Here is a 27389-nt window from a genome sequence, read left to right on the forward strand (position 1 = left end):
TGTTATCAGTTTTTCTGGTTTATAATTTCAGTGATGGTTTCTGTTTGGAAGTGGTGGGTAGATGCCAGTATCATCAGATCAGGAACAAGCATTGCCATGATGATACCCAGACTGTCAGTTTGTCTGTCTGTCCAGCAAGGTGTTCTCCTGTAAGCCAAAGCATCCTACCTGCCCACCCCGGTCCTCCTGACCACAGAGCCAGGTTGGACTTGTGTAGTCAGAGTAACAAATTTGGTTTATTGTCCTGATTTTGGCTACATCAATCAAGCATGAGGCTGCCAAGCAGGTACACCCAGACGACATTAGCTGAGTAATTTGTATACTTTATTAGCCCCTTTACTGTTTCTTGACCCTCCTTTCACCAACCTTGTACCTCCCTTTCTCCACCTTATTCTCATCACAAATAAACAACTCCCCTGTAACTACTTATTCCCCATCGGACCTAGCTGTGCAACATCTGTACTCAAATTTGGTATTTCAGATATCATCACCTAGGCAATCTCAGCTTTATATGCTGTGACTGATAAAGTTATCCAGTTGTGTTGGACTTGCAAGATTTGCCTCTCCCCAGAGTCTCCAATCCCATAGCTTCCCCTTAACCACCTTTGCAATTCAGCCATTCCTCATGGAGCTGTCTGATACTATTGTCAGCTTCTCACATTGCTATCTGTCATGTCCAACAATTTTTCATGTCATGTTCAGTGGGTTTCCACATCCTATTCAGTTAGCTAAACCTCAGATCAATTAGCACCTGGTCATCTACCTGAAGTTCTAACACTTTCCTTGCAAGAACTATACCAGCCAAAGTTTTACCTTGAATTCTTGTCAGCTGTGTCCTTGTGCATGGGTCTCAGTAAAGCTGGCTTTTTTTGCATAAGGCTGCTTATTTCTTTTTTCATGACATTTAGTCCCAGTGATATATGCTTTTTAAAAAATATCTGGATTTGGTAGCTAACCCTTCTTAATCTGCTAAGCAAAACACAAACTCGCTTGTGATCCTGATTTCCCTACTGTATGGACAACTTGACTTAAAATCTAATAAACGGAACACCTTTCTCTTTTTGTTCCTGTTGCACAACAATTTTCAGTTATTCCTTGTCACCTCACGATACTGTCTCACTTCCACTTTCTACCCTCATGTTGGTAAGATGGGGAAAAGGAGAGGGACTTGATTTGGCTTCATCATCATTTTGGCTTTCCATAATTCAGCCATTCAGTTTAGCCACAGTAGAGCAGTCTTATGCGCAAAGGCAGCAGCCTTTTTACCACCAACTTCCTAGGCCTCTGGTAATACCTAAAATCATATACAATATGCAAGATCTTGCTATTAAATTGCCAGGTTGCTGCAGAGCAAGGCAAGATATGGTGTCAACGTTGGGTATGTTCTGCTATGCACCACCAGGCTGTTTGCTCCAGCTGCCACCAACCACTTCCATCAGGCTCTCTTCACCCCAGACTTGCTCCAGAGAGGACTCCCACCCTAGCTTCATCATCCTCACTGCTCGTGTGTCTTGTCCTGTCCTTCCACCTACACAATCTCCTCCTAAAATCCAGGGATGACACAAATGACTCAAGCTGAGCAGCATGACACAGCTCACTCCCCTGCCAAAAAAGGGTAACATCCGAAAGGCAGTAGTGTCCCCATGGTCTGTCCCTGACCATCCACAGGACTGTCTGGGACAGTGTTGGCTCGCACAGACCAAAACAGTGGCAGGCAGCATACTAACGGTTAAATGTGGATGATTGTTGGCCAGTGCTCAGATGTGTGGTTAGTTTACTAGTATAATTGCACCTGTGGAAATTAGGGACTGAGAAATCCTTTGCTTTTTTCAACCTATTTCTTTGATAATATATCAGATCTGAATATATCATATGCTTATAGTTCAGTGCAGCCTGATGGAATTATGATTTGGTTCCTTTCATGACAAAGCATGTCCTTGATAGTAAGAGGTGGCAATATAAAAAGAGAACCCAGAGAGAAGTGAGTAGTTTGCACCACACCACTAGTGAGGATATGGAAAAAATTGACAAAGGAAAATGATGTAGCCTAAAGAATATTGCATTTTATCGGTGGTCATCACAGCCATAAAACTGCCTAGGAAATGGGGGAAAATGGGACAAATGGAGGAAAAAACAGGAAAGATGGATGGAAGTAAGCAATATTTTCTCAATTCTGTGTACAGATTGTGAGGTAGAGAACAGCTCCCATCACCTACCGCAAGCTATTACAGGGCATTTGATATTCTGCTCTAAGTATTTTTTGTCAGCAGTTGACCAGTCACCGTGAACATTTCTCAATTTTTATTCTGAGCATTTTTATCAGTATGATATTATAATACATTCTTTCTCAGCTTAACCACATCAGCAAAATAAAGAATGCAAATAATGTTCCTGATCTAGCAACAGCAGCAGCCAAATAGATCACTGTCTCTTTTCATTTAAACTGAATATTTATGTTTTGAATTTTAAATTTCATTTTCCTATCATTTTTCAATAAATTCATCTCTTTTCTCATCCAAAATATCTTGATCTGTGACCGGATAATGCTAGAGTTATAGGGGCTATCTTGTTTCCAGCCACAGATAATTTATTAAAGAATGGCCCAATCATGTCATGCAAACTTCAGCTGGCCAAAGAAGTCACCAGTTTGCCAAGAGATAATAACATTGACACTAATCTATTTGCCAGCTGACCTCTGTTTATCCTTGTGTACCAGTTAAGGCCTAAGCTGAAAGAGGATGTGTGGGGAGCAGCTTGAGAAAACAATCCCAAATCCCAGACCCTTAGGAATACTAAAATCAGCAAAAAGATTTAGGCAGAAATGTCATTATTATAACATTGGCTTGATGCAATCACACAGAGCAGAATATATCCACCAGACAGCCAACACAACTCAGGCAAGGCATGGATAAGGTATTAGAGGGAAGAACCACATACCATCAAGGAGACTGAAAAGGAGATCTGATAATCTTTTCAGTCTCTAATTCTTAGCAGGCCTGTTGTTCGCCTCTGGTCACCACAGCTTTTTTGGTCACTGTTTATTTCATTATAGTTCAAGTAATTAAAATAAAGGAGCAAAGCTCAGGCAAAAAAGACACCATTCAAAGACTAGCTTCCCTGGAAGACTCTTTTGCTGTTGTTCTGTCACTTGGAAAATAGAAAAAGCATCAAGGTTGCTCCTGGAGGGCACTGCCAATAGGTCCAGGCCATTCATGTGGACACTGGACAGGTTATGGGAGCTGGGAGGAAAGAAGAGGTAGTGTACCTTGGCAGGCAGAAAGGCCACAGCCCCCAGCTTCTGGTAGAAGAAACAGAATTTGCTGAACAAAAAGCCAGGCCGAAATGGAAAGGCTGCAATACGGTGACTCTTAACACATGCAGGGCATGTTTCCGTTGTAGTCGAAGGTGTGATTAAGGCATTAGTAGTAATAACAACTGTTGGACTATTTCTGAGGGTTCCACAAAGGATGACTCAGGAAAACTCATTCATTTTTGCTACCTCTGCCAGAAATTTTTCAGGGCTCTGGGCATCAAAAGAGATGGGAAATTACTGAATGAAGTAATCTCTGTCAAGAGTGGAAGCATGGTGAGACATGGTACAAACTCGCAGGAGACCCTGGAAACTTCCTCAGGCAGTCCATGGTCAAGCCAGTGACATTTCATTTTTGCTCCTGTGGAACCTGAGTTGCAAGATGGAGCTAACTCAATAAAAGCCTACTGTTGGGTGACAATCACTTTTCCCCATGGCAGGCTGCCAGGCAAAGGAAAGGCCCCATGGCAAAGGAAAAAGGTGGCCATGTTCTCAGCTGGTATAAATTGGCATAAATTTATGCTATTATAGCCATTTATACCAGCTATGTCCTTGGTCGAGAGTTCCCACGCATTTGATTATACAAGCATACTCTATTATGGTGTGGGTTGCAAATAAAGCTATGGCTCCTGCAGATTCCTCCATAGAAAAGAAGTCCTTTGGGATGCATTTGTGGAGCAGTACTTAGGTGCCATCCTGGAATCTGAGACATAATCTAGCATTGCCATTTGTGGAAGTTCTTGTCAGAATGGGGGGTAAACCAGCTGCCTTTACTACATTGATTTTGAAATGGTAAAGTCTTAGAAGCACAGGAACAATAATAAATATGTGGTATAAGTCACACTAAAGAGATTATTTCCATGGAACCAAATAAAATCGTACATGGTTTACAAAACAAAACCTAGGTTTGTTGGAGGCAGGAAAATTCATCCTGCTTATATTTCCAAGAGATTAAGTTTAGCAGGATTAAAATTACTGCACTGGAATCATTGAAATGGAATTTTTTGGCTTTGCAACAAAGTTGCCTTATCTTTATTTAACTTCACTGTTTTATCAGCTGCGTCCTGTTTTCTGCTTCATTGACATCTCTGTTCACACCTAATCAGATAACATTAAATTCTGGATTGGAGGTTCATCCAACAAAAGCTTACATGTGGGGGACTCTGTGTGCTTTGCATCATTAAGATTTTTTGGCACTTACATGCCATTTTGATGAGATTTTACAATTTTGCTTTTCTGTATTAAAAAATCTCCCTCATTAATGCCAGATATTTACAGCATCTCTACACACCATGTTTTATCATGTGTTATCATATCATCTAACATATGTTTTCTGGAACAGTGAAATTCATACCGCTGAGTTTATTACATGTCCCATCAACAAGATGCATTTCTAACACCAGTAGAAGAGGTTTCAAAAGGTCAGCAGGTCACATTTAGAAATTAAAGATCTGATAGACTGCAAAAATGGTATTTAGTCTAGTCTTGCACCTGTAAAGTGTTCTAAATTGGAAATAAAACACTCTGGACAGCTGTCCATGAAAAGCATTCCCATGGAATGTCATAAATTACACACATTTGAATAATTACTTTATTTGTCACATGCAAAAAAGTTTATTTCTAAAAATGATTGCTTTCTTTTTCAGCTCTACAATGGAAGCCGCATACATTTCTGTGAGGATATTTGAAACCTACATTTTCACTGAGAGTGATCTTGATATTTTATCACAGCTTCTACTACTGTAAACTTCTAGAAATACTTGATTCATTCATGCACCTCACAGTATTTCCAAGTGCCTTTTCACCAAGAGGGCTGGTCAGTGAAACATGGTTACAAGGTCTGTGTCCGTAGCCAAGACACATGGTCTGAGGGAACTTGGAGCAAGTAGAACACAGGCCTTTAATGGCCTGACCTAACACCTAGTGAAATCAATGGAAAAACTTCATTAAATAAAGAGTACCTGGGTAGACACTAGGATATTATTCCATTTTCCTAGAGATAGCCCTGGTTAGAAGTTTCTCTCTTTGATTCTAAGTTTCTCTCTCACTCTGTCTTCCACCCTCATATCTCATTGCCTAGTAGCCTACAAAGAGTAGGATTTTTCTCCCTTAACTTTGACTGTCTTAACATAAGCCATGTCCCCAGACTTGGACACTCAGGAGTTTCCTCTACATTAAAAGAGAGAGGGAGGTCCTATCCTAAAAGAGATGCTTAAGATCAGCTGGATGAATTTCCTCCTGGAAGTATCTGTCTCTTTCCTGTGACCTTTGGTAGGTTGTTTAGACTAGGCATGAAGCTTCCCAATAGCTACTTAGGGAAGATGAATCCAGCCAGAACAGACAATTTTTTCCCCACATGAAGGAAAATGCATTATTTTAGCTCCTCAAAGAAAAGCAATAAAACAGAATCAATATGTAGCAAAGCTTAGATGGAAAGGGAAGAGAGGATGGCAATACCCTTAAGAAAGGACAATCTCCTGCAATAAGAGACTCCTGCATCTCCCAGGAGGTTCCTTAATGACAGGTTCAAAGTATGCTGCAGTCAGCCAGAGCCAGCATGTGTGCTCTGCTACTCAGATATGGGTGGATGTTTGGCTTCTCTTGAGTGCAGAGTTGTGGGTTTTCTTAAACACACGTATTTGAAATAGGACTCACACTGTACATTTGGAAATTGTTTTCCTTCCCCCGGACTCCAGCTAAGAGCTCATGGATGGGGATTTCATATAATAAAACATAAACCTGGTTGCTACATAATTAACTCAAAATTTAATGAGCAATAAAGGTGCAATTATGCTCTTGTAATGCATTAAGCTTATATTCCTTCTTAATCCATTTGAAAGGGCTCTCTAGGTGTTCGCTTGGTGAATAACAAAATAAGGCAAGTCAGAAATTATGCTTATTAAACGTAAATTTGTATGTTTAGCAATTGATATCTAACTTCATAGGACAAACTTGCCAAACATAATTAAATGAATAAATGTAATTATACACTTAATATTTCCTTAATTACAAGACAAAATTATCTTTTACATACAGTACTGTCAGTTTGAAGGTTTTCGATTGTCTCACCAAAACTACAGAAATCGATACAAAACACTCTCCCTGATTATGCAGCACTCATGGCAAATTTGGAATTCACTCTGCTGTGATGCATAATCCTTCTTAGGTGTTATTCATTTATGCCACTGATACTTAATTATTATGTGATTACTACTTTATTAGGAAGCTACTAGCCTTATTACACTAGCATGATAATGTTTTGTTCAAATTTGACTCTGTAATGAAGGGGTGAATAAATACTTTTTTATTTTAATACTGTAGACTATAGGGTGTATCAGTTTTTGGAACTGTTTCTAATTTGTATTGTAATTCTTCATAGCAGAGGACTATCAGCTTTTTTTGCTGAGGGCTGCTGAGCAATTTTGTCCAGCTCCAGTGACATCTACCAGTATCTCTGGGGAGTGTTACAAGCATCCTTTCAGCAGGAATAGGTATTTCAGCTCAGGCTGCTGCTCCGCAAGGCCGCCAGGACCTCCATGTCCTTGGATAGCCCCGAGCTGCTGCTGTGTCCCAGCAGAGCTACAGGACATGCAAGGTCTCTCTCCAAAATGCGGGAGATGTGGCAGCCTGGAGGGCTCCAGGTAGATCTTATCCGTGGCCCAGCCGTGGACTGGCGCCTGCTGTGTAAGAAGATTTAGAGCCTCTGACTCATCACAGTGTTCTCATGGGAGGTCCTGCAGAAATGCATAGGATGTGGTTGTCCTCAGGTCAGGAACTCACAATTTGAACTGATACAGGGAAAATTTTCCTCATTTTCTTGAAAGGGGAAATGAAATATCACAAGATTATGTTTTTTTGTCCTAGTCACACAGGAAACCAATGGCAGATTCAGAAACTGATCTCAATTCATTTAAATCTTAGTTCATTGTTTTACCTATAAAGCAAAATAGTAGCAAGAGAAACACCTCACCTTTTGTAATGACACTCTACTCAAAAGTAGACTTCACCTGAGATATATGTTTCATTTACAATTTTCAATATTTTTGTTTTGTCATTATCATATATCAGTCATATCAGCTATAAATAATCCATCAAGTTCATAGGACTTTTATAAAATGTGTTTGCAGATTGCTGGAAGTGACACACATTTTCCTGAGAAAACACAGTTAATGGGAATTTATCAATGCAGTGTTCACTTTCTGAGTAACCAGATCAAAGCCCTTTATTTTAATGTTTTTTGTGCTTCACCTTCCAACTACACTGCACAGTTTTATCAAAATCAAAAACTGAAGTCTGAAGTGTTTCAATCTTCTCTAAACAAAGTATTTCAATGAAGCATTTTGATATTTCCAAAATGAATTTTTTAAGAAAAGTCATTTTTGTGTGAAATTTTGCAATTTTCACTGCTTGATTTAAGATGAAAGGAAATGTCAAAATATTGCAGTTTCTCCTAGAAAAGCTATTCCGAATTTTGACCATCTCTACAAATTATACTATCCCACAGTTCCCTTTTAAATATGCAATCAGTAAGTGGCACTGATACTAATCACAATTTGAAATGCACTTTTAAGGGAAACTGCAAGATTCTGCTTGCATCATCATTATGACTTAAGGTATAGTGAGGACAGCTCTGAACTTTTGAAACCCATCCAGCTAAATTGGTTTTTTTTTTTTTTTTTCCAAATCCTTTTCTCAGGATAATATTTATATATTCCCAAGTACTTGGGAACCACCAAAGGCCCTTTATGCCCACATTTTAATACGACTACTGAAAACGATGTGTTCTCATTTCCTCTATTTTTCCAAGGATCTTCAAAAGTTCACTTCCTGCTAAGTAGGCTGTTTTATCTCACATTAAAAGCAAAAGAATCAAAAACAAAACAGACAAGGTTGCCCATTTATTGAACTACAGCGCATGAGAGATTTGCAGAATAGTTAACAGAGGCCAAAAGGGTAAACAACAAATGTTAGCTCCTTTCAGAAGGTTTTTTTGAAATGCTTTATTCATTACAGAAAAAGGAAAGTCTCCAAAGTATCTTGTGAGTGATTTCATGCAGCAGTATTTGGGGATTTTCAAAACAAGAAATGGAGAAGATATTAATGAAATGTGCTTTCATCCAGCACATTTGATTGTTATCTAAATGTTACATTTGGCTTTAAAAGATTTCTTACTAAAGAAGAATCCTCGCAAGAAATTGCCAGCAAATTATCATTAAAACCTGCTAAGTCTGATCACAGTTTTACATTCTAAGCATTTTATATTGCTTTGACAGTATATAAGGGGCCTAGCAGCAAAGGCAAATTACATTTGCACTCATTTCAAATGCTATAAATGTGAATGCACTGACTACATTTCTAGAAATTTTGAAGGCCAGTTGATTGTTGATACTAGTAACATATTTAAAATACGCTGAGGTGTTGGTGTGTTAGATCAATGTATCTCCTCTGTTACTGAGCTACTGCATCACTGAAATGAAAAACATGTAGACAGGTTGTAATTCTGAACAGAATTTGGCTCCCTCCCCTCCAAAATAAGTAATCAATTGAAACTAAATTCTGACCATTCAAATGAAATTCACATTTGAAAATTCTGCTTAAGATGTGAGAGCTTTAGTTTGAGGATCCCCTTACATGTGCAGGAAAATTCATGGTGCTCAGCTTCTCTGCTGCTCTTACTCAGAAACTAAATCTTCCCCATGTTTAAAACCCTCCTCTGTTGTCCTGTATAGTGCCCTCCGTTTTAGGTCTTTGTCGTGCATTTTTGTTCTACCTTGGGTGTTGGCATCTTGTGCTCTAGGTGCAAATACATGCATAAGCTGACAGAAGCACTCCGCTATTTCTCCATTTCGCTTACACCCCAGCTGACTTCAGTGAGACACTCTTGGGAGGACAAGTTAGCTAAGCATCAAAATCAGGCACAGGCTTTTGGGTCTGCGCTGGAGAATGGTCCAGTGTCAGGTCTCTCCTGCGCCCTGGGCTCCAGGAGGAGGTAACCCACAAGGAAAGCTGAAGCCAGCACCACAAGCGGTGCCGGGACCCTTCCCAAAACAACCCTCAGAGCAGTAGTGAGACCACAAGGAAAAGAGTCATTGCTCCTCATTCCCATGGCTTTTACCATCCTTCCCCAGCCACTGCTCCAGTTCAGCTTTCTCAGCCACGGGGTATTTGTCTTAGAGCTCCTGGGCATATAAAGGCTTTAATATGTGGCTTGCAGTGGGGAGGATTCGGAGGCCCTGGCAAATCTGCCCCAGCATGTACCCTCAGACATCCCCCACCCCGAATGTTCATGCTCCTTCTGCTACCCCTCTTCCCACCCACTCTGTAATACACCCTGGATTTATTCCTCTCACACACTAATGTGCACTCTGAAACCACTGTATGAAAAAGAAATAAAATTTTACATTGACAAGTACATCATTTGCAAAGTGACCTGACTTGTGAATTATAAAGACGTTGCAGAAATACCTATGTCCTCTTCTCTACTTCCCTTCTCGAACTTATGCATTATGCTTTGTTTCTAATTAAAGCTGCAGAAAGGCCTTTGCGGGGTCCAGAACATGGTTTATGCTGTATTGGTTTCCCATAGCAGGGCCACAGGCCTCTCAGGATCCACAGACTACTTTTAAAGGATTTATGGAAGGTAACTATGAAAAACAAACATAAGAAGGGGGCTTAAGTTTAATTTGCAGAAATTCTTACATCTACTGGAAAATTATTAAGACTTCCACAAACTGAAGGAAAGTTGACATTTTCTAGTTGACTAGCTATGCATATAGCTTGCAGTCTAGGAATAAAAAGATGTTCAGGAGAGGACCGGGGTCTCAGGATGCATGGGTTTAATTCCCATCACATCTGCAAGTGAGGCAATGTTATACCTCGGTTTATCATTCAGAAAATAAGAATTGTACCTCTCTTCCCATCTCACTAGTGCTGTGAAATGCTTGTCTATTGTTTAAAGAAAATCCTAGAATATAAACACTCACTCAAATTATGGTAAAAATTAAACCAAAAAATTATTATTGGGAAAAAATTACCCTGCCTGGAACTGATCTGTGATTTCACTTTTTAACACGTAACCTATTTATTCAAGACAGAGGAATCCTTTTTTGAAACAGAAATATATCAGGTGAAATTTTAATCAAGCTGTCAGACCATTTTAATTCTCAAGCAGTCTACATGCAGGAGAGAAAGGGAGAGGAAACATTAAAACTGATTCTCATAAAGAGATGGAGAGACAGAGTGCAACAAGCTGTGCTGATATATTAATTATCTATTTATAATATGTAATCTTTTCAACTTCTGTCACGTTAAAATCAACAAAGAATTTAGCTGAAGACAGCCATAAAATGAACTGATTACAGCTTGCATACAACAGCGATGAAAGAGCAAATACACACAGCTATGCAAATGTGAAATATAACATGACAGAAAGTACAGCCGCTGTGATAACAGCAGGTAATTGCTGGGCTCTCCAGCTCTCCCACCAAACTGACTCTGTGATATTTTCTTTGTTCTGTAACTGGCACATTTTTGGCACATGTGAGGAACAGGGAGGAAGCGAGCTGAAGCTTTGCTCTAGCGAGAGCTGCTCCATGCGCTCAGAGGGCCAGAGGAACAGAAGAGCAGGGTCACGCAGAACTGAGCCTTGAACGTACAGCCATGTCCAGCAGCTGGAAAGGGAACCTACCCAATAGCTGTGCCCCTGTGCCCAGCCAACAGTTACAGGCTGACATCTGCCCTTTCAGTTCCACCACAAGTTCTCTGTGGAGGCAACATGTTGAAGACCTGCTCCAAAGCCCAGTGGAGTCACAAGGCTCCTTACCGCCATCGCACAGTGCGGGGTTGGGACCCAGTCTGGCAGCTTGCTTACTGGGTAGCAAATGAGACAGAGCATTTCAGGAGGGCTGTGTTAGCTTGGACTCAGGACCAAGCTGATGAAGTGACAGAGCTGCTGCACTGGAGCCAGATCAGGCAGACCAGGCACGCTGGGCTCATCTCCTTTGCCATCTCTCTCTGTAAGACTCCATGCGAGCCTGACTTCCTTTTCCATACCAAATGTTTCAAGAAAGTCCATAAGACCTAGGCACGTGACTTTGGAAAGGCACAAGGTGCCTAAATCCACAAGAGAAGCTTCAGAAGTGTTAACCCCCCTCCTTGTTTTGTGCATTTTTTCCCAAACACTACAACTACAGCCATGAAGGTGCTTTGCTATTGTTTCATTTAACAGGAGTTGGAAACTTGCCTTACTACTGCAGTATAAGGTGGGGGTCATTTCAGGGTTGTAGCACCTGACTTTGCTATTGCTCTTCCCACTTCACACCATAGGATCTGACCCCATATCTGCACTCTCCATACATCATGCAGGTCCTTTCCAAAAAAGCAGTCCTTTGGGTGACTTCAGTGCAGGCATGAGTGGCTACCAAATATGACACTGTGGGTTGGAGCCTGGAGCAGAGCCCAGAAGAGTCCATTGCCCTCATTTCTGATGGCAAAACATTTAAAGTTCTGCTGCAGAAATGGTGTGTGAAGTTGCAATACATCCTCATTGGCACCTGACTTTTGTCTTTGATTAATCACCAGATCCCTCCACCCTTCTGTATTCCATCTTAAACAGCTACACAACACGGGAACTGACAGGAGCTTAATGACATCTTGGTTTGATACCACAACACAGTCGGTCCCTAACTTAGCCCTGTTTAATTAAAATTTGTTACTGCGACACTAACCTCATTGTGTAGAGCTAGACCCAGCATAAATTATCAGTGATTTGCCACTTTGATAAATAAACATTAAATGTGTGTCAGGGACCCTTGCTATCAAGCATGAAGCAATTCCTGTGATAAAAAAACAAAAATCTTTTAATTACCAAATTCATTAAAATCTATCTAAAATAAAATGCTTTGCATTTCTAATGTTAAAATGATAAAAGCACCCAATGAACCAATACTAAATAACCAGAACGCAATCCCTGAAAGAGTTGAGACAGAAAAAGAGCAGTTTAATTTGCAAAACAAATATTACACCTAATAGAAACAGGGTCAGGTTGCAAAACACAGTCTTATGGCTGTGTTTCTAACTCTTCAGAGTTCACTGTTCTTTAATGCTTGCATCTTGATTTATTTCATTATAAGATGCCTATTAAACAATCTAGGCATGAGGCTGTTCCATATTTTGTTCAGTATCCACATTTGGGAGATGTCTTTGGGACTTCAGGTCTAGCTCAGGGTTTGCTCATCTTTTGCCTCTCCCATTTTCTAGTGGCCCCTATGTAGCCAGACTTTCAAGCATATGCTAAATTTTTAGCACATCAGTTAACCCACAGAAGACAACGGAGGTAACCTCATGCTCAGATTTCAGGTTCACTTAAAGCAATTAATCATAGATTTAACTGCAGTATCCAAAAAGAGCTCAGATTATCCTCCAGCACAGAGTTAAGTATGTACTCCTTGCTTGGCCAAATGGGAAATTTTAGGATTTTTGTCACTGTGGGGAGGTTGTATCTTTGGGGGGGATGAACTATTCTTGCAGACTTGAGGAATAAAATTTCAAAAATAAAAAGATAAATCATTCATTTCTGAATTTCAGGAAGCTCTGTTTTGTGTGGAAAAGTAGCTTAGAGGCAACAAGTTGCACAGAATAAGAGTACAGGTTCTGTTTCTTTGGGACAATCCTGAATAAAAGCAGAGGTGTTGTGTTATGCAGCTACAGCTTGCACTACTTCTTCAAAGCCCATGTTATGTGCTATGCCTCATCTTTCACTTGACAAGATGCTGTCACCCTGACATCAAGCATTTCCAAAACAGCCAGACTTAGAAGGTCTTTGACTTTAGTGGGAGAGGTATTCTTTAGATTATGTCACAAGGCAAGAAAACAGCCCTTTGCAGAGAAGTCAGATCTGTATCTTAAACAGTTGGAATTTCCAGAAACATAAGGCAAAGAATTTCAAGTTTGTAAGAAAAGGGATTTGAGCTCAGGTGCTGCATATCCCACATAGATGCAGTAATCTCTGCACTACAAACAAGTGAGATAGTGAGATTTCAGGTATCCCAGTAGATCCCTTTTACTTCATGCCAAACTGCATTTCTGGATCCTGGAAATCTTCTCACTGTACTTTTTCCTTACACTGATATACTTTTGTGAAACAGTTTGATAGACTGACACACTTTCCATCCCATTTTTTTTGCACAAATTTCCCAGAAAGCTTTAAATGAGATCCAAGAGTTCTAGATTTTAAGAATCTATATAGTTACCATATTGCGAATGTGCTGTTGGCAGCACCCCAATATATTGTTCAGATTTGACAGCATGTAAACATGTGTGTAGCCATCCTGTTTGTTTCTTTGATTTCTTTTTCTGAAAAAATGACACTCCAACATGCATGTTCCTGACCTTGGAGAAGGTGGCCCAGGGATTTATGTGTTCATTTGCCAAAGCCAGAAAGAAGAAAAACATACTTTTTCATCAGAAATAAATGTCTGTGGATAATCTGTTTTAGCCAAAAGCATATGTTCATGAATTCTGTCCGCTTTCTACAGCAATTTTGATTTCATTGGATAAATGGAAAAAAAAAAGAAATTGATTGGCTTTTTCACAGAAAGTAAAGTACTTTAGCTATAAGTTGAGCTATTAAAATATGGAAATGCTTTTGTGATGCCGCACACTTTTTCACTAGAAAAGGAAACCAGCTTGCTTCATTGGAGCTTATTTTCAGAGGTCTATTTTTTTTTTAATATATCTTTTCCCTAAAAAGACACTTTCTTTCCCACACAAAACCTATGTTTTCCCAGCAGTTCTACTCGAGACAGATTGAAACGGGCCTCTTGTCACTGACAGAGGCATCTGCTAGAGGGTTACACTTGGGGTCCAGAACTCAGCTGTTCTGAAATGAAGGATTATTGCATCAACGCACTGGACAACCTGTAATTGCCTTGCTTTATTTCAGCTGGATATTTTTATGTCGCAGTGCCATCTTCCTATTAGTTTGCTACAAATAAGCCTTTGTTACATGGACTTCAAATTAAGCTAACGTGAAAGAAACAAATCAATAGCTTTCTGCTTAGTTCTCTGTTTCAAATTCTATTCTCTTAAACCTTTACAAAGACCATAAGTCACTATAACCAGTATGTGTACAGATCAGCCTTTCACCAAATCTGACTGATCTGCTTGTTTAATTTTAAAGCAGCCATGTGCAAGCTAGTTCCCACCATGTGGGGAGGGACCAGTTTGGCATGAGAGTTAATCTTACATCATCAGAGTTAATCTTACTAGCATCAGATGTCTGATGCTGGTGCTAGGAGGAAAACGGAGGCTGGGATACTAGACATCAGGACAGACTCTCCACATGGCTCTGCAGGGCTCTAAATGTCTGGGCCAAGATGAAAGGACTCTTATGGTCAGCCTACTTCCAAATTCACACACCTTCCTGCATGCTTCATATGCTGTCATTTAACCTTCTTCCTTAAAGGAGAGATTTTCTAGGATATGCTTGGCAGATACTTTTACCTTTCCAAACTGCTTCCATGTGTAGGGTTTTTTTTTTTTTCTCAATATTGACATTTCCATGTTTTCAGGGCTGATAATGCAAGATTTGGAATGTGGAATCAGATGAACTGCCTGTCTTCTCAGCATCCTGTCTCCTGATGGAGCAGTAGCTGCTACCTCTGAGCGAGGTGCAGTGGGCAGTAAGGCAATATTCTTCTGAGAGAAGCACGGCTGGCTGTTTTGGTCTTTGGAGTGCAAAGAGGGGTAGAGGGGCTGCAAATCCTAATCTCCTAATCCTGACAGTGATTGACAGACCGCATTCACATGGATTATATTTTTTAATCTATTGTAACTTTTTGTTTTTATATAAACATATATCTTCTCTGAAATTTTTAAATCTTTTTTTTTACTGTAAAGTGAAACAGATGTGGCCTTGCAGATCTGAAGCTGTTTAACCCAAGATGGCTGACTTTGCACTGTTAGTAAGGCTCTGCTGTGAGTGCAATACCAAGTAAACAGAAGGCAGTAACATCCTGCATTACTATCCAGTGTGAAAAGTGATTTCACCATGGTGAAACAAGCATCTGCTGTACAGACTCATTACATTCATCCACTTCCTCCTCCTGATACAAGTATTCTAATTCCAAAGGCTTTTCCCAGCCTTTAGTGCTCCTCAGTTTCCAGATTACTTTAAACCTGCTTCCATAAATAGACTTTGTGCTTCTCAGTTTGTTATAAAAATGAAAATAAGTATAGACCTTTAAGGGAAAAGTAAAGTATTATTATAAACAAGTGGAAAACAAATGTGTGGCTGTATCAGCTGCTTTTAGATAGCAGACTGCCTAAGCATGCAATGAGAAAACATACTAAAGATAACAAGATTGTTTGATTGCAAGAGTGACTTCAGAGATGACATCTGAAAAAGAGAGACAGTTCATCAGTGTACATGACAATCAAGTCATACCTTCATTCCTTCACTTTTCAGTGTCTATAAGAGACTATTAAATCAACATGCAAATGATAAAGATAGTGAAGTTACTGTGAAACTTCACAACATTTTTGAACTTTCTTCTTAAATTAGGAAATAAGCATTTTACAAGATTTCAGTATATATAACTTCCAATTCATCTGTTAAAAGATTTAGGGACTTAGGCTGAGATCTAGAAAAGCACCTGAAACAGGTCTAACATTCAGTTTGGGTTCTGACACCAAGCTCAGATTGCAGGGGAAAAAAGTCTGCTCTAAGCAACCATAAAAGCCATAGGATTACCCAAGTAGTAAGGTCTTCAGAAAGAAGACGAGGTGCACCTTCTGCCTCACTTTCTTTCTCATAGGCATGTTCAGATATAATATATAATGCCTTTTAAATAATAGCCTGACAGCTAGAGCACTCACCCAGGAAGTGGGAGATGTGGGTTTTAAACCTCTTATATCAGCTTCATCCCCAAAAATGCCATTAGCACCAGAGCTGTCACGGGCAAGGGTATGATTTCTCCAGTTTAAGTAGATTGCTGGGGAAAGTGTCAAGACTACAAGTCACAGAACCAGAGAGAGGGCAGGTGAGGAAGAGCTTCATTTGGACTTCAGTGTTTAGGTAAAGGGAAAGCACAGGTGTCTAGTTCACATTTCAATTTCCCTTTCCCAGTTGAGCATCTTAACTGCAAGCAAGTTTCTTCTTGTTTGTTCTCAAAGCCAAAAAATGGCTTTCCAAGATAGTGATAAAAGTGAGTGATCAATGGGATTGGTGCCATGCTCTAAGTTAAGCACCAGGAGAATAATCCAGAGCAACCTGAGGTCAGCACAAACCCTCCAGGTTCTGCTCAGATAGCCACTGCCAGCTCCCCTCTGAGCTGAGCTCAGGGCCTGAGTGAAGGTCCACACTGCCCCGGCTTCAGCTATGAAAGCCTGAGATAGCCCAGATTTGAATGTAGCCTGCAGGCACCATTCTTCTTCATTTCGTTATGCCTTATACTTTAAAGTCTATATCATTAAGCAGCAAGTCTCCAGAGAGCTATAGTTAGTCTTTTTATTTTTTTTTTAATTAAATTATTTCCTAACTGCTGTATCATGAAATTACACAGCGCTACGGAATAGAGAACTAGTTTGTGGGATGCATATTTTTAAGAAAGAAAAATTATTATGAAAGAAGTAAAGCTCTAATCATTTCCAGTCTCCCTAACTGATGATAGTATAGTCCTTTCCCAAGGGTCCTTGCCACCTATTCTAATTCGCTGGCCCTGACACTTTGTATGCAACCATGAACCATTAAAATCAATGGGGAAAGGAAACATTGTCCTGACCAGGCCAAATTGAGCCCACCTTGTTCGCCAGTGATTTCTCGGTCCTTATTAACAGTGTGTGAATCTTCCTGGGTTTATAGGGGTTAATCAGACAAAGGCAGCGCAATACAAAGCCATGTACTCTTAAGTGTCTAGTCTCTGGAGTGAAGGCCTGGGGTTAGACACTTTGCAAAACATTAGAGAAGTCTGGGACCTTGGAAAGGGATCTAGACCAACCAACACAGCGCACTGTGGGGAGGGGTCTTGCCAGTCAACTAGTGAACACAGAAGACAAGGCTGTACCTTATATCTCACTTGGAAATAGGCAGCTAAACTCCCTGAACTACAAGACCCTCTTTCCACCCTATTCCAAATGTTCATTCAAAGCTACTTTAACTTTCATTGTAATCCTTTAATGTGCTGACATGCAAAAGATCAAGGATTTTTATGAGAACTCACAACAGAAACAGGTGCCCATCACTTTATGCTTTATTCAGGTAAGACTCAAGCTCTGTGTTATACAGCCATTTAGGAGGTTACATCTTGGGTCTTGTCTTTATTGTGTCACATGGCATCTCCATATTCATATTTTGGAAAATTTAAAACTTACTAATTTGCCTTTCAGATTTCTCTTAATTAAAAATTAATATGTTTTAAAAATCAGCTCTTTTACACTTCTCTAATTAAATTTCCACAGGATATTTTTTGGTGGGAGAATTCAATTAGGTTTTAATTTTAGCAATCAAAAAAGCACTGGTGCTTTGAGTATTTGATTTTTAATTTAAAATTTGACATGACATTCCAATTAAAGTGTTCAACAGTTGCATTGTAGCATAAAAAGTCTATTACATTTGGTAATCAGGAGAATCCGATGACCATAAAAAATGCAAACAATATTTCAAGACCCCTCAGGTGATAACCATATTTAGCAAACACTAAACACTTCAATTACAGCTGCCTGTAGCAGCTCTGATCACTCAGAACCTATGGCAGCAAGTGGAAACCACTCTTTATCTATCTCACCTTTAGATAAGGTTATGCCTTGGCTATATAATGTAAACTCAGGTTCCAGAAGTGTAATCAAATCTACCAAAGGCAATATCAAAAAGGAAATGTTGACTCTTTCTGTTTCCCTACTCACACAAGCTTCTTTTTCTTGCCCCTGAAGCTGATTCACGCAGTATCCTCTGTACAAATAAGAAAAACTGCAGCTTGGAAATCTGATGCATTATTGTGCTCTCTTTCTTATCTTCTTTTGCTACTTGTCTACTCAGATTTTGAGTCTGCAAATATATAAATATCTCTAAAGGTTCTGAGCACCCCTTTGCACAGAAGAAGACATTCTCCTTCTGTCTTGCAGAACTGGGCCCTAAGCACATGAACAATCCCTATTCCCCCCATCCCCTCCAAAAAAAAACCCTCCCTTTATAATAATCAGGATGTTCTTCAGAATGAAAACCCTACATAAAATATTTTAATCTCACTTATGATCCTGCACTGAGAAGTGCAAAACCTTTCATACAATTGAAAGGCAAAGGTTGGATGTGCAAAATCCAGGGAATGGAGAAGGAAACATGAATCATGTACAATCAATGTAAATCAACAATACAAAAAATTACTTCAGTTTTGAGCAGGTACATCTTACATATACCAGTACCATACTTATGTCCAGCAAATGCCAGGGTTGCACTAATTATATACAAACCAATCCAAAGACTACTTTAGTCCCTAAGGGCTTAGTCATTGTCATAATGGATCACAATTGGCTCCATCTAGTCTACTGACCTGCCTCTGACAAGGACAAATGCTACTGAAAGATTCCAATATTGTCATTGCTCCCTACAAATTGTGACATTTCAGAAGAATTGTATCTATCTGTCTCAGCTTTCATACTTCCTCCATTGCTAAATAACATAATATTCCTGTGTTAAATTTTCCCATTTTCCTTTAAATGTCAGTTTCACCATGTACTGCTCATCAATCACATGTTTATTCCACATTATTTTTGGAGCTCCTTCACTACACATGACATTGCATGGTACAGACAGCAAGGCACAGAAGTCAATAACACATGCATACTTAAAGTTAAATGTGCGATTAAGTATGCATGCTGCAGTGGGGCAAGAAACATAGGTGAAAAATTTGTCAAGATGGTCCATTTTATATATCCAGCTGTATCATCCACTAAGAGAAAAATTATGCTTCAAACTGTGACAACAGTGGATTTGCAATCTGCCCTTGCATCAGACCATGTCTGGGATAGTGTTCTAGTCATGCATGCCGTGGATATATCATTGCTGGATAGCTTTGCAGATGATGCATGGTTTAAGGGGAAACTGAGGAAAAGAGTCAGATTGTCTCTTTGGTGGTTAATAGAGGGAATTCAAAGGATCAAAGATGAAATGGAGAGAGGAGTTAAGATGAAAACAAGAGAAAAATGAACACAAGGCCCAGTGGAGTAGAGAAATCTTCTCTGTCATTCTTTGATGAAGAGCGAGCACTGCAGGGACAGGCTTAGGGAATCTGGAGAAAAGCAATGCTAGCATAAAGGCGAATTTGACTCTCGTCAAATCCAAAATCCACTTGAAATGAAGGGGGTAAGGGTTCAATCACAGCCAATAGCGGCAAGGACTGCAAAGATATGACACAGGTTAAAAAAAAAAAAAGAACAAATGACATTTTCATTAAATACGTATCATATAAAACTAAACAGGTGCTGATGAAGTAGTCCACCAAGGAGGAGCAAGCTCAGTGCTGGCCTGACAGTGCTCTCAAATTGGGATAACTTCTCTGGAGTCAGCACAGTGACACCAGCACAGAGACATTTATAGGAAATGAGAGTCATCGCTCTTTCACAGAGCACTGTGAAGGCACGGGTTGCTCTTAAACAGGATTGTGCTCCATCACTGCTATAGCACAGCCAGAGACAGAGCTTGCCCCCCCGAGGGGAGAGGTTCTGCAAGCTGACAGAGGGAGTGATGGGTGACTGTCGGGTGCCTCATCCATGCCTGCACCACTGCTCAGTAAGGGCTGGAAGACAAGACAAACATGCAGAAAAAGGAATGTGCAACAAGAGCACAGGAGCCACCTGGCCTCAGCTCTCACTGGCTCAGGTATCTAGCCCTGGCTTCACAGCAGCACACATTTCAGCACACATGCTAGCAACCAGCCATATCAACAGGTCACCAGCAGGCATGCCAAGGTGCAGATCTACTGGACATGTCAGTGGGAGATGTGGAGGGCAGAACAGTGTCAGAGTCCAGTACTCTCTGACCAGGCCCTTTTAGATATTCCACACATATGAAGAGTGCAATGTTTAATATAAAAGTTTACTTTGAAGGTATTTGATGCTACACAGGATTTTTGATTTAGCAGAGTGATACAGCAATATACTGAAATCACAGTACAAGTGTACACTTATAGGGTTCAATCACAATACTGATGTAATTGCCATTACCGGTCTCTATAATGCATTCACTGTCACAACGATGGACATCCCCAGTCACCAGGAAGGAATACATGGGCTGAAGCCAGCTCAAGCCCATTGTTCTCTTCAAAATTCCTTTGTTAGTTGTTGAGGTTTTATACTCTATGTTGGGCTGAGCCACCTGTACATTCTTTGGATCAGCTCAGGAAGAAACATTTACACTTGGTCTATGGCTGCTTGTCTAAAATAAGGGTCACCCTCCAGCCCTCTTTGGGTTGAGATAAAGCCAGTTCTCAGTGCAATAGCTGGGATTAATGAGTCACACCCTACATGATTTCTGAGCTTCATGGGCACCTCACCCTTGCCCATCTCCCCTGAGCCTTCTTCCATTGTAGGGGTTATTGGTCAGTCACAGAAAGGAGAAGGTTGAAATGGCCAAGTCCAAAAGCTGCCCTGAGACCCTACCATAGGGTTGTAGAGCAATGTACATCCTGGTGTCACCCCCATGACCCAAACGGAGGCCTTGCTACACTGGGCCCTCTTTCACCTTATGCAGGTGCCCATGTCTCATGGCAGCCCTTGTAGGGGCGAAAGGCAAGAGTCCTCTCTGCCCTTGCTTGTGGCACCTGAGCAAGCTGGAGCAAAATCCACAGTCTGTGACCTGCTGGGGGAGCAGCTCCGTGTCTGCACTCACATGGTCTCTGAAGCATGCAGACAAAGAGAGAAGCTGGCATTTTAAGGAATAAATAGGAAAGAGGATAAACTTAAAAGCTAACTCAACATTTAATAGCAAACAAATAAACAAAAAAAGAGCCACCAATAAGATTAAACAAAAGTTGAAAACAAGCTTAATAATAAAGGAGCAAGCAAAGGAATCATTTACAAACCAAATGAAGTGGGGAAAAGATAAGATAAACTCTGAATATTAAAAAGCAACCAGAAGGAGGGGGGAAAAAGAAGCTAAAATGAGTCTATTTTACCACAGGCAAAATAATGTACAATGTTTCAATCTCCTCAGTTAAATTACAGAATAAAAAGGAACCTTAATATAATATCAGCCTGTAAATCTCTCTCCAAACCACCCACATGCTGACTGCTGCTGGAGACAAATAGATATAATAATGGGTAGAAGGCAAAATGCCATGGCCACGAACATGGTAAGGTTGATTTTCCTTCTGTGGCCGTTAAAGAAGGTATTTTAATAAGGAAAAAACAGCAAATGTTCCAACCAGCAGAACAATTTTAAAGAAAGTGAGCGTACATTGTGCACCAGCCCTTCCCTGTCTGAGGGGTGGAATCTGTAGGGAAGCTGCTAATTAGATTTGCCAAAGTGTTTTGATGTGTTCAGCCAGGAAACTCACTCTGTCTGCTGGTGGGACAACCTCACACAGGTATGACACTGAAGGGCAGTGGCTACATTTAGTGTCCAGCCTAAGAAGTCACCTTTTCCTGCTTGAATGTGGCAGGGAGTCTCTGAGAGAGTGTGACTTTGAAAGAAAAAAGTAGTAGTTTTGGTTTTACCCCTTCATTATTTTGTTGCTGTTGTTTGGATTGGATTTCATTATTTAAGGGGGTCCTGGGGGCTGCAGGGCTCCTGAGAGTTGCTCCTGTTTGAAACAGTGGTCTTTTCGTTAGTAGTGGGGCTAGAGCAAACCTTCAGCTTCACATTCAGACTGTTCATGCTACCGTTCTGCTTGTTATATCCTCAGGGCACCATATATACTAATAAGATAGAGCAGAAGAAGAACCTATGTGGAAAGCCTTTGATGTCTTGTGCTGAGACTCTGTGTACAATTTGATATGTTAATCATGGCATTAGCCATTATAAAGAAAGGAGAAAAAATGTATTATTTCTTCTATAATGAATGTTTAGTTTCCTGGAAGTGCTTGTCCAATCTAGGTTCTTTTTCTGGCTTGCTCAGTCATATCAGTGCCATGCTGCTGTAATATGTCTCACTGGGCAGTCTACTTATTCCTCACAGTGGGAGAGAGGGTCTCTCATTCCTTTGCTGGCAGAACAGCGCGCTGGAAATGAAAAGAATATCATCAGAGACTGTCTGCTAGTATCTCCCATTTAAAGATTCTCCTAGTGCAAAAACAGGCTTTCTTATCACATCAGAATACCCTTGTCTATTGCCCTGCAACCTAGCAGGCCAATGCAAAGCTTTGAAGTTTATTAATCCCCTCCTGAACACAAATTCTACAGTCTGAACTGAATGAGAGATGACACATGTTACTAAACTGGCTCTTCTTTTCTTCTTATTGCTTTCCAAAGATAATTCTCCTGAAAGGTGACAGACCGATATCTAGGAAAAAATACTCGCTAGATCTGCAGTGGAATTTCTCCAGCTTCTAAGAGCTGAGATTTGCCCTTGATGAGCTCTGGTTACCCCCAGTTCTGCAAAGTCATGAAACTTAGCAGTGGTGTGAGGTTTTCCCTGTACTACCAAAAGTGTAATCCTTTTCCTTAGGGAGCCTTTTAGCTGGTGTAGGGGACAGGATAGTAAGAACTCATGTAGATATCTTGCAGTGCCTGGAAGTTCACACTCTCTAATAATCTCCCCCCAAATATTGAGAAATCCCATAATTATTTTCTTTTAGACTGAACAATACAGGGTAAGTAATACAGAAAATAATCCTGCAGAGGATAAGGGAGTAATCACCATATATTGTGTTGTGCAGAAGAGACACTTTCATTCTTTTTATCATCCTGAAATTATCTTGTGATGACTCCAGTTCCAATGAGAGACTACCTTCTTGCTCAAGGGAATTTCAAATTAGCAATGTCAGTTAAACGCTAAGAGCTATTTCTCCTGGGAATAAACATTTGTTTTGTTTATCTCCAGCCAACAGCTAATAGCACAATAATGATCCAATCCCCGGATCCCTTTGGCTGGAAACTGATACCTTAATCTTCACAGTGCAAGTCTTATCAGTCTTTACTCCTATGCAGTTTGAACATTTCCTTTATAGGCTCAGTGCCCCCTGCAATGAAAGACTGTCTCAGATTCTGGTTATCTTTGCCATGAATTAGCTTTCCCTGTCCCTGTTTGCTCCTTTTTCACAAATATCTCCTTTGCACTATTTTCTAGATATTCCACACTCTCTTCTGGCCCCTGTATTACTGTTACTGAAGCCCATTATTATTGTCTTATTTTTGCTTAACATTGTCCACTGTTCACTACCTGGGGATTGGCATTACGTCTGAAACAATAACAAAGACAAGAAGTCCTGCTGTTACCCTGCATTTACCCAATGGTAATCAGCAGAGATGTGCAAAGCAAGCGTGAATTGGACATTTCTTTTGAACCTCACTGACTGAACTTCTTCATGCTATCATTTAGATCTGGTTCTATCTCAATGAAAGTGAGAATTAATATTCCTACAGCTGGTCCCATGACTTTCCTAGGCATTGCCAGGAAGCTCGAGGCTTCTTACAGCCAGTCTAATTTCATTGGATTAATATGCCAGCCACAGCAGAGGCCAGGTCCCAGTCACATCTGGGGTATCTTTAGCAGAATTGAATCAAAACTAAGCTTTCTGTAAAGGTTTGCTCGTTACATACATCAAAGCATAGAAATCCTTCTGTGAAGCAGTGAAACCTTAGACATACCATGAAGAAAGCCACTATCGAAATTGAAGGCACTTGTTGGCCAATATCCTCCATTCTTCCCTCTGCAAGTGCAGACCTTATCCTGTATATCTTACACAGCTTTAACTATACTCCTTTCTTGCAGAGTCAACCCATCTCCCATCCTCCCTCAGCACGCTCAGCTGTTGTACCTGTTTGATCTGGTCAATCAATGCATGAGGGAGGAACAGCATAAGAACCAGCCTGATGAAAATTTGCATTCCTCAGGATACCTCACCAGTTTAATTTTTAATCGGTTTTACAGATACACCACTAATCTGACCTTCTAATTGGAGGTGGTTTGACGGAGAAGCAAAGATTAAATTTGATCTTTACTTTACCTCCTCCCATTTATTCCTTGATTTAAGTGCTATGTTTCTGTTTCCATGGTCATTCTGAGCATCTCAGAATTTAAAAGCTTTGGTGCATAGCAAATCTCACTATCTGTAATGAACTGCAAGGATTTTCTTCTCTGTTTAGGCTTCATTAATACTTTAGTAGGTTTAGATTGTCCTGGCATCTAGATCTCTGTGATGAAATTACAGACTGAACGAGAGATGTGGCCACATTTGCCCCACAGTATGCCCTTCTCCCATTTATATCAAATGCCTCCTGCTCGAAACTGAAGTTCACTGGAGCCTAATTTTGTCTAAAATAAAGCAGAATGAAAAGGGGTCTATAGAGGAAGCATAAAGCTTTGCAGAAACCGTGAATTAGTCACAGAGCAGACAGTGACATTGTCCAGGAATGCAGATAACTTTGAGATAAAAGGTTTCAGTGCATTCCTCCTTGTTTTGCCTCAGAAGGAAATGTATTCTGAAATAGAAGTCAAGAGCACAGAGACTGCCAACCTGATGCAAAACTTATGTAAGATTTCCTTAAAATACACAAGCCCCAGCATACCTGACCAGGTAAATGCCCTTTCTAATTGTGCATTTACCATTCTTATGTAAGGCAGAGTATCATTAAGGTTAGGACTTCAAAACCAAAGATTTTCTATGGTTGGAGAAGAAGCAAAGTGCAAGGGAGTGGGGATGGGAGAATGAAGAAATGCTTTTTTTCATACCATGGTAAAGTAAATCTACCACATGCTCTTGAATATACTTGGTTCCATATCACTGTTTGCCTGAGGAGAAGCAGCTCTGTCAGAGTGTATGGAGTCCACCAGCACTGAGTTTTGCATTTTTAAATTATTTTCTTCTGCCTTGTGGGGAAAAGAAATCATTAAAGTGTGCTGCTAGAAGCCAGTTTGGCCCAAAATCTGGCTGCCAACAATCTGACTTTCAACTTTTTGGAAAATGCAGGAAGAGCAGGAATAATTTTGGAATTTCAATATCCCCTGCTTTCCCTTTCCTCTCCTGCTTGTTTTTCCCTTCATCATTTACAGCCCTGTTATTGCTGGTTTGAGCCTAGCAAAGAAAGCTGACGAGAAATGAGGTCTGAATAAAAGTGAACCTGACTGCTTTATTTCTACAGCCCAGCCTGAGAGAATTGCAAAGAATATAGAGCAACTGAGCTAATAGAAAATAAATCAGCCATTTAAAGCCCTTTCTGTTTTAGTAACTGCAAGTGTTACTCATCAGTAACATGGATGAGAGTTTTCTTTTTAATTGCTCTGTGTCCTCGCAGCGATTTGGCAAACTGAGAGGTGATGCTGGGCTTGTTCTTTTGCCACTCTCCATGGCTTTCTGCAGGTCTCGCCTCTTGTAACCGGTGTAAATTGGTATAAAATGCCACCAGTTTCAATTTCAAGAAGGGACGAATCCAAACTCACTCACACACTAAAATAGGGTTGATTGAAGATTTGCCGTGCTGTGTATTTTAGCCAGCTCAGGATGCTTGGTCTCTATGGGCTTGCTCAGGCCTGTAATTGGATTAAGCTTCTATTTACACTGCACACTGCCGTGAGCCTGTAGACATCTGAGCAAGCTCTAAATGAGCTACCCGAGGAACCAGAAGCAGCTGCAGCTCTGGAGAGGAAGGGCAACACAGCCTCAGATGAGCTCTGGACCAGCACAGCTAGGCTGCTCCTGGCATCTGAGAAGCACCTCCGCTATTCCTGCACAGCTCTGCTCTCTGCTCTGTAGACATGCACGGAGACTCGGCTCCCCCGAGTTTGCTGGCATGTCATCCGCATTGATCTCACTGGGAGCTAACGGCTTAAATAGGTCTGAGGATTGAGGCCAAAGTGGCTGGCCTTGAATCAGACAGCAGGTCAGTGCAAAAGCCAAACAGCAGATTTCCTGACTAGTGGCTTATCCACAGGCCTTTCCTTTTGTAGACCCTGTACAACTCCACTGTTGAAGACATTTTGCTGAAACACTTTGCACCATCCAAATAAGCACAGCTTGATACGTGTGTTTGCTAGGGGTGTGGGCAGGGAGAGATGCGGAAGGGAAACAATGGGTGGTGGAGGAAATGGAAAAACAAGACAGTGCCGGGAGGATTCACGGGCATAAACATTACACAGCACTGCAGACTGCTGGGCAGGGTTCAAGGGGTGGTGGATCCCTGATAGGCCATAGCAGCTGCACTGATTTGCCTTTTCCCCCCAGCAGCTCATGCCAGCCCAGTGGGACTCACTGGGACAAGGCAACTTTGACCAGGAGGATGCGATACTGGCAAAAGAACGATGACACACGGGGTGGATGGTGTGTTGCTGGACTTCCACTGAGCATTGTACTGCTGTCACAACTGCATGTCAGTTCTCACTTCTTGGTGACTGGGAAATGAAGATGCGGTCTACCACATGCATTGCAAAATGCTCACATAGGAAAATGAAGAGGTGTAGGGGAGTGGTAGACCTCTGTTCCCCTTCAAAAGAGCACTGTGCAAGGCCTGGATGGAGCTTTAAGTCAGTGAAAGCCCTCTAGCTGGTGCTGGAGCCAATCTATTACAGTTCACAAGCTGAGTAGCTAAAATGCCTCACTCCACCATCAAAGTATTGAACTCAAGCCTTGTTTCAGACTAGTGCCAAGAGCTCCTTAGTGAACCCAGCTGTACACACATCCCCTATCATTCAGCCAGGGCAATGAGAGGTGTCTGAAAGTCCACTGTGGCTTAATTATAGAAATTGATGCGCCTGAGCCATGATAGTCCAACAGGACTCAGTGCCTATGGACCCTACAGGTCTTGGAAAGCTCCTGGCTCTGCTCTGCCACACAGCAGCATACGAAGCTGGGAATCAGCCCAGAGCCCACTTTTGTTGCTGATAGGCCCAAACGAGGTCCCAGCACAGAGTGAGCAGGTAGGGTAAGGGGA

Source organism: Dromaius novaehollandiae, chromosome 5, assembly GCF_036370855.1.
Source record: "Dromaius novaehollandiae isolate bDroNov1 chromosome 5, bDroNov1.hap1, whole genome shotgun sequence".
Classification (NCBI taxonomy): Eukaryota; Metazoa; Chordata; class Aves; order Casuariiformes; family Dromaiidae; genus Dromaius; species Dromaius novaehollandiae.